Genomic DNA, 22,652 nt, shown 5'->3' on the forward strand with positions numbered 1-22,652 from the left:
TCCCATGAACCTGAGCTGTTCAGCATAATATATATCATTGATTCTGCAAAACCAGCTCCTCTCTGTTGGACTCATAGGGTCCTTCCATTGTTTGGGGATCAGACTCTTTGCTGCATCTAGTACGTGGGGAAGTAAAGTTCTCATATACTGTTTGGTTGACATTTCTGTCCCGTGGAACAGACAGACCCATGGATCAGGAGGTATTTTAATTCCGGTTATCTCCTCAATTACTAATAATACGTTATTCCAGTATGTTTTAATTTTTGGACAGGTCCACCATATATGTGACATAGTACCCACTTCAAGACAGCCCCTCCAACAATATTTGGAGGTATCATCTCGAAAACGGTGTGCTATGACCGGGGTTATATTCCACCGTGCTAAACATTTGAAGTTCATTTCGATTAATGCACAGTTAGTTGAACTAGTATGCATCTTTTTTAATATTTTCCTGACCTCTAACTCGGTTTTACCCGTTCCCAATTCCTCTTCCCATTTATTAATATAAGGAGGGAAACCGGGATCTTTCAATCCCATCAAAATTTTGTAAATTGAGGAGATCCCGCCTCTTCCTTTTGGTGCCAAACACAAACGCTCCAAAGGGAGCAGATTTCTATCTGACCTCGGGAGGGAGGGGAAGGAATCTACAAAATGCGTCAGCTGCATATATCGCCACCAGTTCAGCTCAAACAATTCTTTTTTTTTACTTAATTCCTGGTAGGTAAGAATTTTGCCGTCTTTTAATATATCTTTTAATTGTGCATCTGGTTTTTTAATCCAGTTACCAAACAGGCCTATTTTCCCTGGTGCAAAAAAATTTGTGTCGAATAGAGGGATTAATGGGGAGTTAAAGCCCCATCTGTGCTTTTTGTGTGTCCTATCCCATATGGACATGGATGCCAATGTGATCGTGTGCATGTGCGTATTTTGTTGTCTGAAATGTGGCGGTATCCAAATCTCTTTTCCTAACAGTGACTTGTTTGAGCAACTTTCTAATCTAACCCACCTTTTCTCATTGTTATCTCTAACCCAATCAACCACCCGTGCCATGTGAATAGCCGTGTAATATGTGTAGATATCAGGTACCCCCAAACCACCACGTTCCTTATCTCTAATTAATATTTCCATACTTATGCGCGGTTTTTTGCTCCGCCATATAAACCTATTTAATAACTGTTTTAATATTTTAAAGTAAGCACCTGGTAATACGATTGGTAACATTTGAATTTTATATAATATCTTAGGGAGGATAAACATTTTAAAACAATTTATTCTCCCTAGTAGAGATCTTTGTCTAGATGCAATTCTCTTTAAATCAATTTTAATATCATTTAATAACGGGATAAAATTCTGTAGGTAAATTAGCTCCGGGGATGCTGTGATATTAACTCCCAAATATTTTATCTCGATATCTTTCCAAATAAATGGAAACTCTTGCTTATATCTCTGTACGTCCTGTGCGTTCACGCTAATATTAAGGATTTCTGATTTTAGAGGATTGATTTTGAAATTTGACACATCTCCATACAATTTAAGAGTTTTTAATAGATTCGGGAGGGTTATAGTTGGGTTCGTTATATATAGTAAGATATCGTCGGCGAATGCTGCGAGTTTATGTTCCCCATCATTTGTTTGAATCCCCCTGATGTCCGGGTTATTTCTAATCCCGTCCAGCAATGGTTCCAAAGATAAAATAAATAAAAGAGGGGACAGGGGGCACCCCTGTCTGGTCCCATTGAACATCTCAAAAGTCCCTGATAGTGTCCCATTCACTTTGACTCTTGCTGTTGGGTGTTTATACAGAGCATTTATCCACCCCATCATTTTTGGACCGATCCCAATGAACTCCAATGTGTTCAGTAGAAATCCCCAAATGTATTTGTTGATGTTGTGACTGTTGCCTTATAACCTTTCACCCTGTATTTTTCATTATTTCTTGTGAATTCAATATAAAGAATAAACACGTAAAGTGTTACTAAGCCCACAACAGTAAAATCAGTCTGTACTTGGTATACTTGCTGTGAAACCCAAGAGGTTAATCCTGCGCATTGTGTAAAAAGGCTGTTTGATCCTGTTTCTCTGATATATATATATATATACATACATACACACGTATATAACTCCCTTTTAACTGCTTGCCGACCAGCCGCCGCAGTTATACGGCGGCAGGTCGGCTCTGCTGGGCGAGATCACGTAGCTATACGTCATCTCGCCGAGCAGCCAATAGGGGCGCGCACGCTCGCCCCCGACTCCTGCGCGCATGCCCGCCGGGCACCCGCGATCGCTCGTTACAGAGCGAGGACCGGGAGCTGTGTGTGTAAACACACAGCTCCCGGTCCTGTCAGGGGAGAAATGCCTGACCGTCTGTTCATACAATGTATAAACAGCGATCAGTTATTTCCCCTAGTGAGTCCAACCCCCCCTACAGTTAGAACACACCCAGGGAACATACTTAACCCCTTCCCCGCCCCCTAGTGTTAACCCCTTCCCTGCCAGTGGCATTTTTATAGTAATCCAATGCATTTTTATAGCACTGATCACTATAAAAATGCCAATGGTCCCAAAAATGTGTCAAAAGTGTCCGAAGTGTCTGCCATAATGTCGCAGTACCGGAAAAAAACGCTGATCGCCGCCATTACTAGTAAAAAAAGAATATTAATAAAAATGACATAAAACTAACTCCTATTTTGTAAACGCTATAACCTTTGTGCAAACCATTCACCCTGTTTAACCATTCTGAGATTGATGGAGGCCTAGTATCTCTCCAATGCAGGGGGATCCCCGCTTTAGCTGCATTGATCATGTGACACAGTACCGACCTTTTATAAGTCTGGACCAGGATTTGCGAGCAGTGGAGTAAAAAAGATGCGGGATCATCGGGTAACTGTAAGTCAGTAAACTTTTGTACAATTCTTTGGATCTCCACCCAGTATTGTCTTATTTTTTTACAGGACCAGAATATATGTAACAATGTCCCGCATTCTTCTCCACATCTCCAACAGCTGTCCGAATTTTCAATTGAGAATTTGTTAAGTCGTACTGGGGTATAATACCACTGTGTCAAAAGTTTATAGTTTGATTCCTGAGTCTGCGTGCAGACTGAGGAATTTAAGGTCAGGTAGGTAATCTGTTTATGTTGAAATGGGGTAAAGCTCCTATCTAGGTCTTTCTCCCATTTACTAATACACTGCATCTCAAAGTCATCCGAAGGTTTGTTTAACGAATCATTGTAAAATGATGTCGGTGGGAACCCTTCCTCCTTCAGAGTGGACGTCATATGACGTCTTTGCATTTCCGGGCGACTAAATGGCCCCTGCCGCATTGCTCTGGACCCGGTGCGCGTGCCCAGCGACCGCGATGTCCGCTGGGCGATGTCCGCCGGGCACCCGCGATTGCCCGCAATCACGGCAGGACCATGGATCTGTGTGTAAACACACAGATCCATGTCCTGTCACCGGTGAGGAGACAGATGTGTGTTCCCAGTACAGAGGAACACACATCGGTCTCGGATCACTCTGACAGCTGCAGCCATAACCCTGGTACACCACTTCAAACCTATAACATAAATGTACATTAGGGGGTATTGAAGTGGCTAGAGAAATCCTAAAAAGTGTTGTGTCTGGGATCCCCCCCTCCATTGCATCATGCAGACTGGCAGCATGATTTACCTAGTGCTAAATATTTGATGGTCTTTTTGTATCATAGGGAATTCTATTTTTAAACCATTTTGAGACTTTAGTGGTCATATCCAGTTTTTGATTATTTTTTTTTCCTTTAAAGGATCACTAAAGGATTTTTTTTTTTTTTTTTGCTGAAATGACTGTTTACAGGGTATAGAGACATAAAAGTTAACTGATTCCTTTTAAAAATGATTATAATGTGCCTCTAGTTTCACTTTCGGTTTTAAACTGGTTTCATGTTTATGTGAAGTAAAGAGACACACAGAACAAAAACAAACAAATCCAGGGCAGTGTTTTGTTTTTTAAAATGAATCTGATTGGTTCTGTTAAGTTTTGGACACACAGTAATGACAGCTTAGACCACCGTGAAAAGCTCCCAGTATGATGGTTATAAGGAGCCAGACAACCAGGAAGTGTGGAGATCAGAGCAGTTTTACAGCAACTTCAAAGCAAAAACGAGCAATGAGGACATGAAACCAGTACTGCAGTAAGGTAAAGGAAGCTATTTAGCTAAAAAAAGAGTTTCCTTTAGTGACCCTTTAAGTTTATATTTTGCATACACTGGTCCATGCAGACATGAGGCCCCAGTGGTTTAGAATACACTGTTTAATTTGCAAAAAACATTGTTTAATGCAAATGCCATACCTGTAGGCCTTTTTGTCACCAATTAAGCCTGGCCAAAATACTCCCAATGTTTACATTCTTACATCCTCGTTTATTTTCAGGACACAGCAATTGTTGGGCACTCTCCTCCAGCATTGCAAGAGCCAACATGCTTCCTGATTCTTGATTTTACCTTGTTTCAACGCTGGCTTTACACTGCCCTGCTGTGATTAGGCACAAGAGGTGGGATTTATGATTTCTCCAATCACAAGCAGGGGGGGGGTTGTGCCTCTCCAGACATTCCCGGCCAGGACAAGTGCTGTCAGTGAGCAAAGTGGCGATGTGGTGGCCTTTTTTGGGTACAACAGATAGAGGGGGGGGGGGTGGCTGTGTCAGCTTCATTCTGGGACACTGTATTGTCCTGGAATGAAGGTGCCGGGACCTGAGACAGACCTGCAAAATGCGGGACTGTCCTGGGCAATCCGGGACACATAGTCACCCTACTGTAGCCCCTTTCCTTCTCATACTCTGGGCTGCAACACAAGGGCCACTGAGCCTCTTCTTTGAGGACAACTTAAGGGATTAGCTGTCTTCAAAGAAGAAGGCCCAGCAGCCTATGTTCTGGAAATAGCCAGAATGTAGGAATATAAACCTTTGGAATATTTTGCTAGACTTCATGGATGGCAGAAAAGGCCTGAAGGTATGGAATTAACATTAAATCTGATTTACAGCTGTCAATGAAGTTTAAACAGTTTGGACCAAGCTGGCCTAAACAACTATACACATACAAAAAGACGGCTGGTTCAGCAGGAACTGACTGACTTTCAGTATGTGTGTACTGCTGTCTGTTCAACAGGAGCTTCTGTTGAACATTCATGCTGGAAAACCAGCATTTGATCAGTGCTTGCAGTCAATAGCTGCAGGCCTGATCATTCTATTTTCACAGTGGAGCAGGGGAGGGAGTCCCCACTGTCAGAATACAAAGACACTTGTGTTGTTGAGGGGATCTGTCTTTTTGTTTTTTCTTTTCGTTTAACCAGCGGGTTGAAAAAAAAAATCAATATGTATACCCAGCTTTAGCCTTGTTGTATTACAAGCTGAATTCCATCACGATATGAAAAAAAACTAATTATTTGTACTTATTTTTTTTTTTAAGTAGTTAGTGCCTGACCATTTGAGGTCTGGTGATTCTTTTTTTTCTTTAATAAAAAGGCTTACTGGGTGAAAATAGTGCTTGGAAGAGATCGTTGACATTGATTATTGCGCAGCACCTTGGAATAGGCAATCTCCAGAAAAGAAACTCTATAAATAAAATATGTGTCCTTTCCTGAGCATTTAGAGAGCACATTTGTTTTATATTTTTCCATGTCCTATGTTCTATTTTCCCTGTTACTGCAGAACAGGGCGGGTGATTCACCGCAGATTTGGCTCCAGGCGATGAAATTACACCCTTGTGCATTCATATTTAAACATTTTTTTCTCCCCAAAACCAACCCTCTCTTGTTATTTTTGGAATTCAAAAAATTCAACAGACACAGAAGATAATTTGTGGTCTGAGCTAGGCCTTGAATCACACACCATTCATCTGATAGGTATAAATGCAAATATTATGGTGCAAATTATGCAGACATAACACACACTCTGAATTGGGCGATGTGGTTAGGGTAAGATATGGTTTGGAATTAGCTTTCAACCACAGTGAGCAACATTAACCTTAATATAAAAGTTAATAAAAACAAATTAAAATATATATATACTGTGTATATATATATATATACATATATATATATATATATATATATATATATATATATATATATACTATACTGTATATACAGTATACAGTATAGTCTATGGTAGAAAAATTTGTTAGACTTTCATCTTGCCACTCGGGTTATTACAAAACATTTATTCCTCCCTCTAGTGTTCACAACAAGCAGCTGCCCTAAGCACTCCCATCCACTAACCAGCACTACCCAGCATCTGTTGCCCAGCATTACCCAATGCAGAAGCCTAGGTAAATAACAGATGAACCCCCAGCTATGTCTCTGCCTGTCCATGGCTCTCTGTCGCTTCAACTAACCTAAACTGCACACTGAAGCACACCCTCCTCTGTGACACCCAGTACCCCTGACCCTCGTCCTAACTGTTTTGAACACTCTAAACACCCCAACCTTGCCTATTTTGCATCAGACACACTTCAGACACTACTAATATAAAAGTTAAATTGCACGTTTTTAACTTTAAAAAAAAAAATCTACAATAGTTGCATGTACTCTTAGAGAGGGTTGATAGTTCCCCTTTAGAGGTTTTTTACCATTGGGTAGAAAGAATCTTTGTAAGAGGTTGTCTGCAGTTCTGGATAGGATTTCATGGAATGCCTGGAAAATAGAAAATACATGAGAAACTTGGTTACAGAGAAGAGTACAGCTCAGCTTCCAGTGTAGGCAGATCTTTTTAAGATGAGAGGTGTAACCAGAATACCCTGGAATCTTGATAGGAATAGAAAAAAAGGGGCAATACCGTGGACTCCAAGCCCAGTCATTTATGTGATTATGGTATGCAGTCAGTTTTATGTACAGTGCATAGCTCCCAACTGTTCCTGTTTTTTAGGGACTGTGCCTTATTTGGAGCCATGTCCCTCTGTCCCTCTTCCCTCCTCGTTTGTCCCTCATTTTGGTCTGATCTATATAGTTGTATAAAAAAATAAACTATTTATCTTTCAAAGAGTATTTCCCAGTGCTAAACCTTTCATCCAATTTCTAAATTGCTGCATTTGCAAATTCCAAAAGCCAATATAAAAGAATAGTAGTGGTAAAAAAAGGCACATTAGTGGGTTTAACTAATCTTGTTTTTTTGTACAATTCTCCATTAAGGGGGCGTGGCAAGGGTGTGTGTCCTATGCCTGCATACTTTTGCTCATAGGTATCCCTCATTCCCATCTCACAAAGTTGGGAGGTATGTAGAGTGTAAGGTACACCAAGAATCTAGGATAGAAATGAAGATAGCTGCATGCTGGCTCACCAACAGAGAGCCGTGTGGCTCCCATCAAGAAGCTCTGCAGTTTTCTTGTTGAATTCATCTTGATGTACCTAAGTAATCAGACAAGGCTAAAAATGAAATAAAGTCATTCCAAATTTGTTGCGCTTAATTCTTCTCAAAGCAGAATTTTAGTCCAAATACACATTGACTGCACATGATCTCCCCATCTGTGGTACCAACAGGTTTATCCTTCCTTTCTTTTTAAAACCTGCAGTCGTATAACTTAAGAACTAGACATGTGCACAGAAAATGTTTTCGTTTTTTTTTGTTCTGTTTCGTATCATTCCGTAGGTTCGTTTCCGTTCGTTTTTCGTAAGACGCCCGTTTTCCTGTTCGTTCCCGTTCGTTTTTCGTACGACGAGATTTTTTCGTATTCCGATCGTTTTCGTATTTTCGTTACCGTTTTATTTTCGTACATGCGGGATGGTTCGTTATTCTGTTAAATTCATGTTCGTTACTTGTTAGACAATAATTTTCGTGAATTTTCGTCAATGATTTGCATTCTGTGTTTTGGATTCCTTTTTCTGTTCGTGTTTTCGGTCGTATGTTCATATGACATCTATAACAATTTGTTATAGATGTCATATGAACATGCGACTGAAAATACGAACAGAAAAAGGATTTTCGTCATTTTGTTCGTTTTTAAACTCCATCAGAAAACCATTTTTGGGTTCAAAAGTCTGGCCAACTGATCTCCCTTCAGATGAAAATCCACAGAAAAGTTTATTTGGCTTTACTGTACTACTCAGCACAAAAGAGAAGCTGCTTTACTAACTACACTCACTGCCCATTCAAAAAAAGAAAATTACATCTGTGGCAAGGGATTTGCATTCTGTGTTTTGGGTCCTTTTTGTTTTGGTGTTTTCGGTCGTGTGTTCGTGTGACATCTGTGGCAAAAGATTTGCATTCTGTTGAATCCAAAATACGAACAGAAAAAGGGAATTCAAAATACAGGGTGCGGGTCTTTTGTTGTGGATGTCATATGAGCATACAACTGAGGGTGCGAACAGAGAAGGGATTCAAACAAGATACCGAGTGCAAATCTTTTGTTGTGGATGTCGTGTGAACATACGGCTAAGGCCCCATACACACCATAGAATCCATCCGCAGATAAATCCCAGCAAATGGGTTTCAGCGGATAGATCCTATGGTGTGTACACGCCAGCGGATCTTTATCCGCGGATAAATCTCCCCTGGGATGGATTTCCAGCAGATGAATATTTGCTGACATGCTCAACAAATCCATCTGCTGAAGTCCATCCCAACGGATGGATACGCTGGTCTGTACAGACTCACCGAATCCATCCGTCCGAAGGGATCCCCCGCATGCGTCGCAATGATTTGACGCATGCGTGGAATTCCTTATATGACAGCGTCGCGCACGTCGCCGCGTCATAATCGCGGCGACGGCGCGACACGTCATCGCCAGAGGATTTCGGCGCGGATTTCAATGCGATGGTGTGTACACGCCATCGCATAGAAATCTGCTGAAATCCTCGAGAGGATTTATCCGTGGATACGGTCCGCTGGACCGTATCCGCGGATAAATCCTCTCGTGTGTATGGGGCCTGAGGATACGAGCAGAGAGGGGATTCAAACAGGATACAGAATGCAAATCTTTTGTTGTGGATGTCGTGTGAACATACGGCTGAGGATACGAACAGAGAGGGGATTCAAACAAGATACAGAGTGCAAATCTTTTGTTGTAGGTGTCATGTGGACATGCGGCTGAGGATACGAGCAGAGAGGGGATTCAAACAGGATACAGAATGCAAATGTTTTGTTATAGATGTAATTTTCATTCTTTTGCCGTTTTCGTTTTGTCGTATTTTCGTCAGATCGTTCGTTCGTATTTGCGGTTGTTTGTTATGCGGCTCATTCGTAATCCCGTCGTTTTCGTATTTTGGTGCTTTAATTTTTTCGTATGTACACATTATTCTGCGGGTACGAAAATGAACATTTTCGTACGAAAATAACATTCGTATGAACGGGAATGCACATATCTATTAAGAACCTACAAAATATTAGTATGAATACAGCATTGTGCAAACTCTACAAATGTGCTTTACAAGTCTGTTCCATTTACTGTTCTACTGCATGTACTTGACTGCAGCTAACTGAACATTAGAGGTTGGAACTACTCGAGTATAAAGGCCAATTCTATTTTATGCAAGGAAAGTTTATTGTGGATAGGAGATCAATGAGATCTGAATATGGTTTATGCAGTAATGTTAGCAATCAAGAAACAGAATTTGCACAATAGTTGTCCTGTTGTGCCAGCAGCTTGCTGAAAGCTAGCAAACATAAACAAATCGATAACGTGTAATTGTTTTGTTAGCTAACCATATGTTCTATTTATGCCCTTTGTAGTAGGATCACCTCAACCGCTTATATTACTTATAAGACAAACAAACGTATAATGAATGAATTGGGGAATATTAGTGTTTTATTTTCAAGCACCACTTGAAAATAATCCCGAATCACTCTCAATTACTAAAATCCATACCTGTAGTTCTGAATCAGGTGGCATAAGATGCCACAGCAAACCATTATTTTAAAAGGTTGCATCTCCCTCCTCCCTAGAACACTGCTGGGGCCCGTCTTCCCTGGAAGTCTGGAAATCTCCAGGACATGGAGAAGGCCGGAACTATATGCCTTGGGAAGCAAAGTGGTCAGCCTATTTCTATGCAAATTATCACCAATTTTTTTTTTTTACAAATTAGTTTAGAGTAAAACCTATGAGGATCTGGCTGCAGAACAGATTGGTTTATCATCACTTAGCACTTCCTCTACCTGTATGTTATCCTTCCTGCACAAGCCTCTCTTGGCTTTGGCCTTGCTATCTGTTGTACATCCACTGTTATTGTTAATCACCTGGTAGATATGGTAAGATATCTTTACCCTGATATCTGATATTCCCACCTTCACTCCAACATTTGCTGTTTATTGGGGTGTGTCTATGTGCTTCTGGATGGAATGTAGTTAACTGATCCATGATCAGATTCCATATGTTCCGCTCCTACTTTTTGTTTCCTCGTATTTAGTCTCTTTTTTTCAGTTTGTTCACATGGCTGTGGAATCTGCTCCTGGTGGACTTCCTCCTCTGACCCCGACCCTTCATCTTATTTTAAAATCTAAAATGTTAATAATGATATTTAGGTAGATTCAGAGAGATGTGCTTAACTTTGCGGCGGCGTAGCTTAGCCTGTTTAGGCTACGCCGCCGTAAGTTTGCGAGGCAAGTACTTGATTCTCAAAGTACTTGCCTGCTAAGTTACGGCGGCATAGCCTAAAGCGGCCTAATTCAAATGTGTCTAAGGGGGCATGTTTTATGTCAATGGGGCTTGACCTGACGTTTTTGACGTTTTTGACCTTTTTTTTACTGCGCAAAGCCGTGCGCCTACATTTCCCAGTATGCATTGCGGCTACGTCCGCCGCACGGGCCTATTGATTTCGACGTGGACGTAAACGACGTAAATCCCTATTCACGGACGACTTACGCAAACGACGTAAAAATTTTGAATTTCGAAGCGGGAACGGCGGCCATACTTTAACATTACTATTCCATCTACAAGATGGAATAACTTTAGGCCTGATATTGCCTTACGGAAATGGCGTAAATGTACTGCGGCGGCCGGGCGTACGTTCGTGAATCGGCGTATCTACTAATTTACATATTCTACGCCGACCGCAATAGAAGCGCCACCTAGCGGCCAGCCTCAGTATTGCAACCTAAGATAGGACGCCGCAAGCCGTCCTATCTTAGATATGTTTAAGCGTATCTCTGTTTGAGAATACACTTGAACATAAGTCGGCGTAGATTCTGAGTTAGGTCGGCTTATCTACTGATAAGCCGGCCTAACTCTTTGTGAATCTACCTATTAGTCTATTCTTTCTCTCCTTCTAATGCCCTGTACACACGATCGGACCTTTGTCCGACCAAATTCACATCGGAATTCGGACGGAATTCCATCGGAGTAAAATAGAACATGTTCTTTATGTAAACTCCGATGGAATTCATTGGAATTTCTGATGGAATTACTCCGATGGGGCATACACGGTGGGAATTTCCGATGGAAAAAGTCCATCTGACTTTTTCCATCGGAAATTCCGATCGTGTGTACGGGGCTTTACATGGACCTCTTAGTTCGATCAATACAAAAATATTTTAAGTGTCACTAAATAGATTTTCTTTCTTTACACCAGTCATTCCAAATATTAGGTATATCATGGCCCTGCTTTTTTTTATCTAAAAAAATATTTTCAGGCTTCTTTTGTGTCCTGTGCACACTTTCTATCCTCCACTGATGCACTTCATTGCTACTAGTGTAGAGTAAGCAGTGCCATTTTTACTGGCCATATGCTCCACTCTCTGCATACTACAATTCCCATAGAACTGTGTGTGTCTGCATGTAGATGTGTGGTCCACCTCAGGGGCGAGCAGGAATGGATGGCTACATTCACATACATCAGGGTCATTGAGAATGAATGCAGCCATCTTACAGGATAGGAAGCCTGAGATGAGCAGAAAAAAATACTTGCATTTTAAGATATGAAACAAAAGAAGAGAAAAAAAAGTACATTCTACTTATTTTTAAAAATTGTGCATTTATTTTATTTTATCTTATAAAAAAAAGATATTCGTTTAGCATCAGGTGCAACAGATATTGATCCATCAATCAACTTGTGTACAACCAGCCTACGGCTTTGTAAGCTAAAACGCGTTAGCTTCTTCTGTAAACTGAATCACTTGATTTTTAACAAATAAACTCTGGTGATTAGATATGGACTCCAGCATTTACTTTTTTGACCACCAAGTGGATGGGGCTGAAAGAGTCCAGCTGTGAAGCTGACACTTGCTGCATGACGATAATAGTCAGGGGATAGAGCTAATCTCATTTGTTTGGTTATCTGTCTGGAACCTGAATGCTGCGCCTTGCTTAGTCCTGAGTGCTGGAACCTACCTGTGCCTTGCCTGGCCATGAACCTGACTCTGCTGCTGTCAGTTGTTTGGGTTGACCATCTGTCTGAATACTTATACTGTTCTGCATCTGTCTTTTGCCTATTGATAGCCACTGGCAACACAGAGGGTCTACCAATTTCAATGACACAATTGTTATTTTCAGCCATGTGGCTGTTATTTTTATATTTCACTGACATTCAGTTCTAAGAATAAAAAACCTCATTGTTGATGCTACAGCATTTTGAGTTCATGATGGAGCCTGTTAGCTTGTCCTCCACCTTGTCCATAAACATGTATATTAGTCTATTTTATTTTGTGCTGCTTTATATCAAAGGATTATCTCTAATATCTGCTATGTCATGGCAAAGTAGAATCCCCATTATCTAATACCCTGACAAGCCTGCAACACAGAGTGCACATGCTCATATCTATGTGGTCTTAGGCCTCGTACACACGACCGAGTTTCTCGGCAAAAACCAGCAAGAAACTTGCTCGGAGATATTTTTTTGCCAAGGAAACCGGTTGTGTGTACATTTTCGTCAAGGAAACTGTCGAGAAACTCGACGAGCCAAAAAGTGAGCAAGTTCTCTATTTCCTCGACGGGAATGGAAAAACTTGCCTTGTCGAGTTCCTCGACAGCCTAACAAGGAACTCGACGAGGAAAACGATGTGTTTCGCCCGTCGAGTTCCTCGGTCGTGTGTACGAGGCTTTAGAGTGTGGCATGAGCATTACAGGACATTACAATGACTTATGTGTGTTTACACGTGTTACATGTAAATGGAAAGTTTTTCCTGGAAGTGTTGTCCTCTGGAAAAATCGAAATAAGGATCAAAACAATGAATTGTGCAATACACAGCTGGCTATGGATAAGAAGACAGGGGTCACTGTACACAATATTTTGCAACTTTCTTGTCTCTCCATAATGATCTGCAGATGTCCCACAAGTTTTTAGATTGCTATGGGTTACAGAAAAATTGCAGGACATTGTTTTAAAGTGAGGATCCAATAGATATGTTATGTATCCATTAGTTCCGTATAAGATATTTTATATTTCCATTGTTTCTAAACCTGTATACAGAAGTTATAAAACTTTTACATTGCTTAAATTTATAAATTGCTTTTTTATATATTATTTTCATAACCTTTTTTTTATGATTAACATACTTATATACCTGGCCAATTATATATGTTATTTTTTACATGCTATAACCTTCAGTAGACATGATTGTAATTACAATATATGGAATGCATGTAACATAACTAAGATAATTTTTTTTTTAACAGTAACATAACTAAGATAATTACTCAAACAAATCCCTTTCTTGTTATATTGTAGCTCTAGTGCCCCCAATTGACTGTCATCCTTATAAAGACACATCTATGGCGACAAATGCAATTCTTTCTGGGTTAGTTTTGTGGTTTGGTGCGCTCCTCTTTTCATTTTACATATTTTTATCATGACAGGTGTTTTTTAAAGTGACTCTGTCACCAGATCTACAGCCGTGGCCAAAAGTTTTGAGAATAGCACAAATATTAATTTTCACAAAGTCTGTTGCCTCAGTGTTTGTGGATCTTTTTGTTAGATGTTACTATGGTATACTGAAGTATAATTACAAGCATTTCACAAGTGTCAAAAGTGGCTTTTATTGACAATTACATGAAGTTTATGCAGAGTCAATATTTGCAGTGTTGACCCTTCTTTTTCAAGACCTCTACTATTCGCCCTGGCATGCTGTCAATCAACTTCTGGTCTTCCTGACTGATGGCAGCCAATTCTTGCATAATCAATGCTTGGAGTTTGTCAGAATTTGTGTTTTTTTTTTTGTTCACCTGCCTCTTGAGGAATGACCACAAGTTCTCAGTGGGATTATGGTCTGAGGAGTTTCCTTGCAATGGACCCAAAATGTTGATGTTTTGTTTCCCAAGCCACTCAGTTATCACTTTTGCCTTATGGCAAGGTGCTCTATCATGCTGGAAAATGCATTGTTCCTCACCAAACTGTTATTGGATGGTTTGGAGAAGTTGCTCTCGGAGGGTGTTTTTGTACCATTCTTTATTCATGGTTTTGTTCTTAGGCAAAATTGTGAGTGAGCCCACTCCTTTGGCTGAGAAGCAACCCCACAAATGAATGGTCTCAGGATGGCCTTACAAAATTAACACCACGGACTGCTGACTGATGGACCCTGTAGCCATACAAGGAATAAAGCACCTTACAAGGGGCACCAGGACCATAGAAAAAAAATATTATTCAAAGAAAGATTTGTATTATTTTTTTTATCAAAATGCACTGGACATATGTAGCCATTGTTACATTTTGCTTAGGTAATGTCCAATTTATTTATTTATTTTTTATGGCTCTCTTATTGACTGCATATAGAGAATACAAAGAGGGGTGCTAATACTGTGGAACCTTGTGTTGGCTTCTCAAGAAATAATAAGGTATATCTCTCGCGCTACTGTGAGTATATAGATAAATGTGTAAAAATGTAGAGCACAACTAAAGCTGCTGAATCTCGTGACGTTCACCAAACATAAAATAGAAATGTATAAATAAATAAATGATTAGCGCTAAAGTTCAAACATACATGTGAATAATGCTGACACCGTGTGTTGTATTGCTAATGGGAACTAGCAAACAATCTAATACAAACGTGTAGAGACAAATATAGATAGATAAATAAATAAATATAAATGACATGTAAAAAATATTCCTGTTTCAAACAGTGATTAAAACCATAAATGTGAACTAATGCTGAATGTAATAAAGTGCAAAACGTGAACTGTTGCTATAGGCAACTATTATATAATAAAGTGCAGTCCGTGATTGCTAAACCTTAAATGACCGTGATGGTAATGGTTCAATAGTGCAAAAAATTGAATAAATAGGTAATGTAATTATTCCCATGGATGAGAGGTTCTCAGACCTCCTGACAGTCCAAATTACAGATCCTTCCCTGGTTTAGTTGTAATATTGAACCATGTTGGTGCTCCTCCACCTGTCTCCCAAAACTCTCACCTCCCGGATCTTTTAATTAGGCACATAAGTCAAATGACTATTTCCTTGTGTCTGTGGAGTGTCCAAACAACTGGTCCACTGTGCTCCGCGGGACGGTATCCTAAAAGGTAACTAGAATGGGGGGAAGGGGGCAGCGGGGGATCGCTCCAACCCGAGCCCATCAAGAGGTGAAAGGGCCACTATAGTGTAGTATTTTTCGGTAAAAAGTTTAATAATAAGGTTTAAAATTGGACTCTTACAATAATAAAGACAAAAGTCAGCAGGGTATGATTGCAGTGTATAACAATGTCTTACTGTGACCTCCGCTGCTCCTGGTTCGCGCTGTCGGCCTCGATTTCCCTACGGCGTTACGTCACACTCCACGTGACTTCTTCAGGTTTTTCCCCTGAAGAAGTCACGTGGAGTGTGACGTAACGCCGTTGGGAAATCAAGGTTTCAGTAAGAGGAATAGTGTCCCATCAGTGGTCTCAGTAGGAGGAATAGTGTCCCATCATTGGTTTTAGTAGGAGGAATAGTGTCCCATCATTGGTCTCAATAAGAGGAATAGTGTCCCATCATTGGTCTCAGTAGGAGGAATAGTGTCCCATCATTGGTCTCAGTAAGAGGAATAGTGTCCCATCATTGGTCTCAGTAGGAGAAATAGTGTCCCATCATTGGTTTCAGTAAGAGGAATAGTGTCCCATCATTGGTCTCAGTAGGAGGAATAGTGCTCCATCATTGGTGTCAGTTTGAGGAATAGTGCCCTATGATTGGTGTCAGTGGGAGGAATAGTGCTCCATCAATGGTGTCAGTTTGAGCAATAGTGCCCTATCATTGGTGTCAGTGGGAGGAATAGTGCTCCATCGTTGGTGTCAGTTTAAGCAATAGTGCCCCATTGTTGGGGTCAATGGGAGAAATAGTGCCCCATTGTTATTGTCAGTAGCAGGAATAGTGCCCCGTGTTGGTTCCAGTGAGAGAAATAGTGTCTTGTTTCAGTGAGAGAAGAGGTGCCCCAAGGGCCGGATAAAGGAAAGCAAAGGGCCGCATCTGGCCCCCGGGCCACCGTTTAAACTATTGCAATCTTGTATATTATATAACCTTTGCTAGCAGCGTAATATAACAACAAACATAATAGAAAACAAAGTTAGGACACTGCATTTAAAAATGTAGATGTTCTAAGTGACTCAAGACTTAAAGAATGTGTTTATCCATTTGTCCAAAGTTGTTCTATAAGTCTAAAAAGTCTGTCTCTATAAGTATTGCTGCTAAACTATATAGCTGCAAATCATTGCTACACAATCCATTGTACTCTATGCGCATTCTTCTATGAATGTCAATACTATGGTTACATCTGTGAAGTGTGAATCAATTTCCTTTGTACTGCTTCCATTATGTTACCTATTTAAGATGGCGAAAGAATCAATGTCCATGTTTTATTGTGCCCCAACAGTGATATATCATTAGTTACAAGCCTACAAAAACATTTTGTGTATTAATGGGCACCATCTTTACCAGCGAATGCCTGCTTGATATGATTTACAATGCTTGTTCAATGCGTCTCTATTAGAATGAACGCTTTGCAACAACCACCTTCGCAAAGTAGGCTGCTATTGGATTTGCCATTAGAAGACTAATGACATTGAATACAATGAGACAAATTGTTTATCTTTATCTCTTTCTAACAAAGTGGACATGGTTTTCCTCTGAGGTCAGATTTAAAGATTATTATTTAGCTGCAGAATGTAGAAGATGTATACTGTAGTTGGCTCCTTGTTCATATTTCTGCCAGGTGTTACAGTAAATGGGCCAACATATTACTTGTGCAGTGTGTGCTACAGTATGTCACAGAGACACCGCAGAAAAAGAGGAGTGCTGAATGATGTTTGGGGAAACCGAGCCTTGACCAAAGAGTGATACCCTATAGAGAACTGGAATGGGTGGCGTAGGCTTATATTACATACAGAGCCCTAACTGTTGACTTTAAATCTAAACTTCAGGCTGATATAAGGGTCCCAGTCTAAGGACTGCTTTGGGAAGCTATTCCAACACAGCTTGTGTCCTACCTGGCAAGTTCACACCACCGTGTCGTGGCAATGTGCGCTGAAAAAATGTATAGCAGGCCCTCTCTGGCTGCACTACAGGGGGGGTTGTTTCTAGCACATGCTCCCCTTCCATTTGCTGTCTGGGCCCCCTGTGTGCCCCTTTTCCTGCAGCGCTACTGGCTTCCCTCTACTGCCAGCAACTGCTGTGGGCACACAGGGGGTGTTTCAGGATGCAAAGCAGGGGAAGGGGCTAATAAATATGTAATTTTCCTTTCCTGAATAAACACATTGAGCGATTGGTACCAGTCACTCCTGTGTCCATTCATCACTGAAGCATATTAATCTGTGTTTACTATGCTTCAATTTGTTAATGAGCAGGAAACCTCAGAGCGCTTCCTGTTCATTCATCCGTGCAGCTGAGGTTGTAGAGAAATGGACTAATAAATCAATGTTCTCAGTCAGGGGGGGGGGGGCTGTTAGGTAGGTTGTATGGGGCCATGCGATTACTAATGGTGGCCCTGCCAGTGGCTGTGCATATTGCAGTAGCTGGTGTGAAAAGACACAAACTATTGTAGCAATGAATTCATGAATACATAATTAAATGAAATATTTAATGCAAGTAGTGTACATACCTGTATGCAGCTTGTTGTTTTTTGTAGTTTAATCCATTGACATTAGGTATTTTCATCTATCTAACTATAATATGCATTGTTGCCTTCACCAATTGCTGCTAGTAAAGAATTAACTTGTTACTTGCTTATTCCTAAGAAGAAGGTGGATGGAGGAATTCCCCCCACCACTGGGACATTATATTCTGACACAGGTACCCACCACTGTCAGAATACACTTATCAGTGACTGCAGCTGATTGGCTGCAGCCACTGAAAAACTTCTCTGAACTAGGGGAGCAAATTTCGAACAGTGTATGGGCAGCTTAAAGTGGTTGTAATGGCAGAAGGTTTTTGTACCTTACTGTATTCTATGCAGTAGGTAGAAAAACCTTCTGCATGCTTCTCCCGCCGCAGCCCCCCCCCCAATACAGATTGTCAGATACAGCAGCGGGAGTCATTGTCTCCCACTTCTGTCTATCACAGCCAGTGATGGGGGAGGGGGTGGGGTGTCTTATGGAACACAGAGCAGGGCTTGGGGATGACATGCACCAGTGCCCCCATAGCAAGCTTATTATGGTGGCACTCGAAAGGGGGGGAGCCAAGAACGCCAGTGGTAGACTGGTCTAATATACTGCATACATTTACAGTCTTTAAACTAAGGGAGTAAAAGTTAGTTTCAAATACAAAGTAAGTACATCACACTAAAAATATCAAACATTACAATTATGACAAAGTACCGGTATATGGTAAGTGCGTGGGAGATTGTTACTGATAATTTACCCTGCTACTGACGTCCCGGGCCCGGGATTTCTCATCACCTCTCTCCCCCCTATTGATTGAGACTCCCTGATTTTATAGCCCAGATGTCACCTCTGATTGGCTAAAGTTAGCTTTCCCAAATATGGGCAACTTCCTCCTACCTTTAGGGATGAATAGATCTGAAGTTAAACTAATTACAACTTCATGTCTATTCATGGAAGAGTACAGTCTTTCCAGGTGACTCCATATTGTCTACCGTCCAACTGTGATTTCTTCCTGGCTTGCTTTGTATCTCCAAAAGATGTAGTTGACTGGCCGTCTCTTGACACCTTATCACAAAGCAATCATGCATATCAAAACGGAGAGTGCTAATTAGATATATTCAAGCTAGACTGTCAGGCCCCGTACACACGACCGGTTTTCTCGGCAGAATCCAGCAAGAAACTCGATGGGAGACGTATTCTGCCGAGAAAACCGGTCGTGTGTACACTTTTCGCCGAGAAACCCGTTTGGGAAACTCGTCGAGCCAAATAGAGAGCATGTTCTCTATTTCCTCGTTGGGCAATGGGAACATTTGGCTCGACGAGTTTTCTGACAGCCGAACAAGGAACTCGACGAGAAAAACGATGTGTTTTGCTCGTCGAGTTTCTCGGTCGTGTGTACGGGGCCTGAGCCTACTCAAATTATCAGAAATAATTTCCCACTCACGACACATCTAACATTATAGTGGAATATATATATATATATATATATATATATATATATATATATATATATATATATATATATATGTACAATTATGACGATTAGACATACCGATTCTCCTAAGGCAACACTGGTAAAGAGGAGAATAGGTGCTGCTGTGTGCAAAACCATTACACAAGTTTGTTATTTGAGTAAAAAAATAACCTTTAGAACCACTTTTAATGTTTAGAACTTTTGCTTTGCAGAACTAGGATACTGATTTTTTCATGGCCATTATCCATAAAGCGTTTGTCATTCCTTCGTTAACTTGAATTTCCTATCACAGGCCTCTTTGCATAAAGAATTACTGGTTCAAATTTTTTTTAATTCAAACCTTGCCCAAAGAAACTCGACAATCTATAATACAATGCTTTCAATATACTCAATACTATCAACTCAGACTCCTAACCAACAATCTTCAAATTGACACTCCACTTCCTTCTCAAACTAAACTAAATTTCCTCTGCCTGCTACCTACTAGTCTGACCGCCATCCATTCCACAGTTTCTTCATGTTCACCACTGGACCCAGTGCTATCAGGTAATTCTAAAACCCTGTACACACGGCCCAGATTCTCGTCAGGAAAAAAACGTTGTTTTTCCTGACGAGATTCCTGGCAAGATTTTCTTGCCAGCCGAGTGTACACACACACACCATTCAAAAGAACCGCTGTTCTATTGAATGGCACGAATGCGGTGACGTCATCGACTATGACGAACATGCGTTTGTCACATTCAATGACGTCGCCGTCATCTTGCTTCAACCTACCTATGCCTTGGAAGCTACCTCGCAAGCGTCAAAGTCATTTCAAGTATGCGCAGGTTTCCATGGAGACAGGTAAGTATACACACTCTCGGGTTTCTCGACAGGAAAACACTGCCGAGAATCTCACGACGAGAAAATAGAGAGCAGGTTCTCTATTTTTCACGTCGAGATTCTGGGCAGTTTTCTTGATGAGAAACCTCTAAGGCCCCGTACACACGACAGAGTTTCTCGGCAGAATTCACCGAGAAACTCGGTCAAAACCCGGATTCTGCCGAGAAACTCTGCCGTCTGTACAGTTTTGGCTCGATGGAGCCGCCGAGGAGCTCGACGAGAAAATAGAGAACATGTTCTCTATTTTCTCGTTGTTCTATGGGAGAAGGCGTCCCGCCGAGCTCCTCAGCGGCTTCATCCCAGAACTCGACGAGGAACTCGACGTGCCAAGCACGTCGAGTTCCTCGGCCGTGTGTACGGGGCCTGAGCCTTGTAAACATGCTCGGTATACTCGGCAAGAAAAGCTCTGCCAGCAGTTTTCTTGCTGTTTCTTGCCGAGAAAACCGTGCGTGTGTATGAGGCTTTAACCTATACTGACATTCTGTACATTGTTTTTCCTACATTGACTTATTGGCCAAATGTTGCAACCACTTGTTCGTTTTTGCTGCGTTTATGCTGAAAGACCAGCAGAGCTGCATATTGATGGAGAAGTAAAGAGAGGGTGGTGCTTATCCTTGAGAGTGTGCACTGTGATAAACAGTTCACAAAACTGGAAGACATTTTCACACCGTATTTGTGCAGCGGTCTTACAAGTGCACTTTTTGGGGAAAAAAATCACTTTTTTTTTGTTAAAAAATAAGACAACAGTAAAGTTAGCCCATTTTTTTTTTTTATATTGTGAAAGATAATGTTACGCAGAGTAAACTGATACCCAACATGTCACACTTCAAAATTGCGCCCACTCGTAAAATGGCGACAATCTTTTACCTTTAAAAATATCCATAATATCCTGCAGTGAGATCCGCCGCAATAGAGATGGAAATGGCAGAGATCAAAGCGATGCTTGCAGCTCTCCCGACACGCCAGGACATTGAGCGGCTCCCCATCCGGCAGGAGATTGAGGTAATGATACGCCATATGGAGGAGACTCAACGCCAGGACCTACAGGCGGTAAGACAAGACTTAAGTGCCCTGTCAGAAAAGGTGATGTTAAGAGAAAGCTCTATAGTCTCAATAGAGCAGAGAGTGGGGGCCATTGAGAGAGCCGTGGAGGAATTGGAGCGCAGTAGAATGGACATAGCAGCCGAATCCCTAATAGACCTGCAACTACAGTTGGAAGTTTTAGAAGACAGAAGTCGCAGGAATAATGTGCGACTTAGGGGTGTCCCGGAGGCAACAGATACTGAGGATTTGGACAGTAAAGTCAAGGCAGTCTTCGGGTTACTACTAAAATTACCCCAGATGGAAATTGAGATAGAGAGGGTGCATAGAGCCCCAGGCCCTAAGTCGCTCAATTTAGATAGGCCAAGGGACATCATCTGTAGATTATATAAATATCAGCAAAAAGAAGCGATTCTCCGGACAGCATGGGACATAAAGGACATAGTATATGAGGGCGCGCCTATAAAAATTCTACCAGACCTGTCCCGGGCCACCCTTCAGCGCAGAGCATGCCTGCGGCCGTTATTGGACCTTGCTAGAGAAAAAGGGGCTACATACAGGTGAGGGTACCCACTTGCAGTGACATTTCGCAAGTCTGCAGAGTCATTTACGCTCAGAGCCCCAGCGGAGCTTCCAGAACTATTTATATTTCTTGAGACAACATCAATCCAGGTACCAAACTGGCTCCTACCAATAACATACACGGGTAATAGAGGAAGGCCTCAAATGAAATCAGGGCAAGGGAGGACCCCACAGAACATGCAAACAACGGACACCAGGAAAGATGGGGGATCCCCTAAGAGACAAATAGTGGTCCCTGAAGGGAAGTAGTTGACCAGCAGGAAGAAATGTGATAAAAGAAGGAACTGAGACAGCCATGGCCAGAATAAAACGATGGAGAGAGACCAGCTTTGGGGAACTTTTTTATTTTTTTCCTTTTTAACACCCCCCACCCTCCGATCATATAACCTTCCCCCCAAAGAATTTTTTTTTTATTTTTATTTTTGGGGGGGGGGGGGGGGGGGGGCGGTCGGAAAGTTTTGAAAAAGGGGAACTTTTGAAAAAGGGGAAAACCAGGGGTAACGGGGTAGTATATAGGGGACTGCATTCCAAGGAAAGTATCCTAAGGAATGGAGTGTATTGGAATGTTAAGACATGGTATAGTATGATTTAATATGAAAGGTTATGGTATATGGCATAAGGTAAACGGTATAGGGCCAATAGGCAGATATGGATGGGAGGGTGGAGAGAGCTGGGAGAGTGGAAGAAGGTGGTGTGTTTTTTTTTTTTTTTTTTT

This window comes from Rana temporaria, chromosome 4 (assembly GCF_905171775.1).
Source record: "Rana temporaria chromosome 4, aRanTem1.1, whole genome shotgun sequence".
NCBI classification, from domain to species: domain Eukaryota; kingdom Metazoa; phylum Chordata; class Amphibia; order Anura; family Ranidae; genus Rana; species Rana temporaria.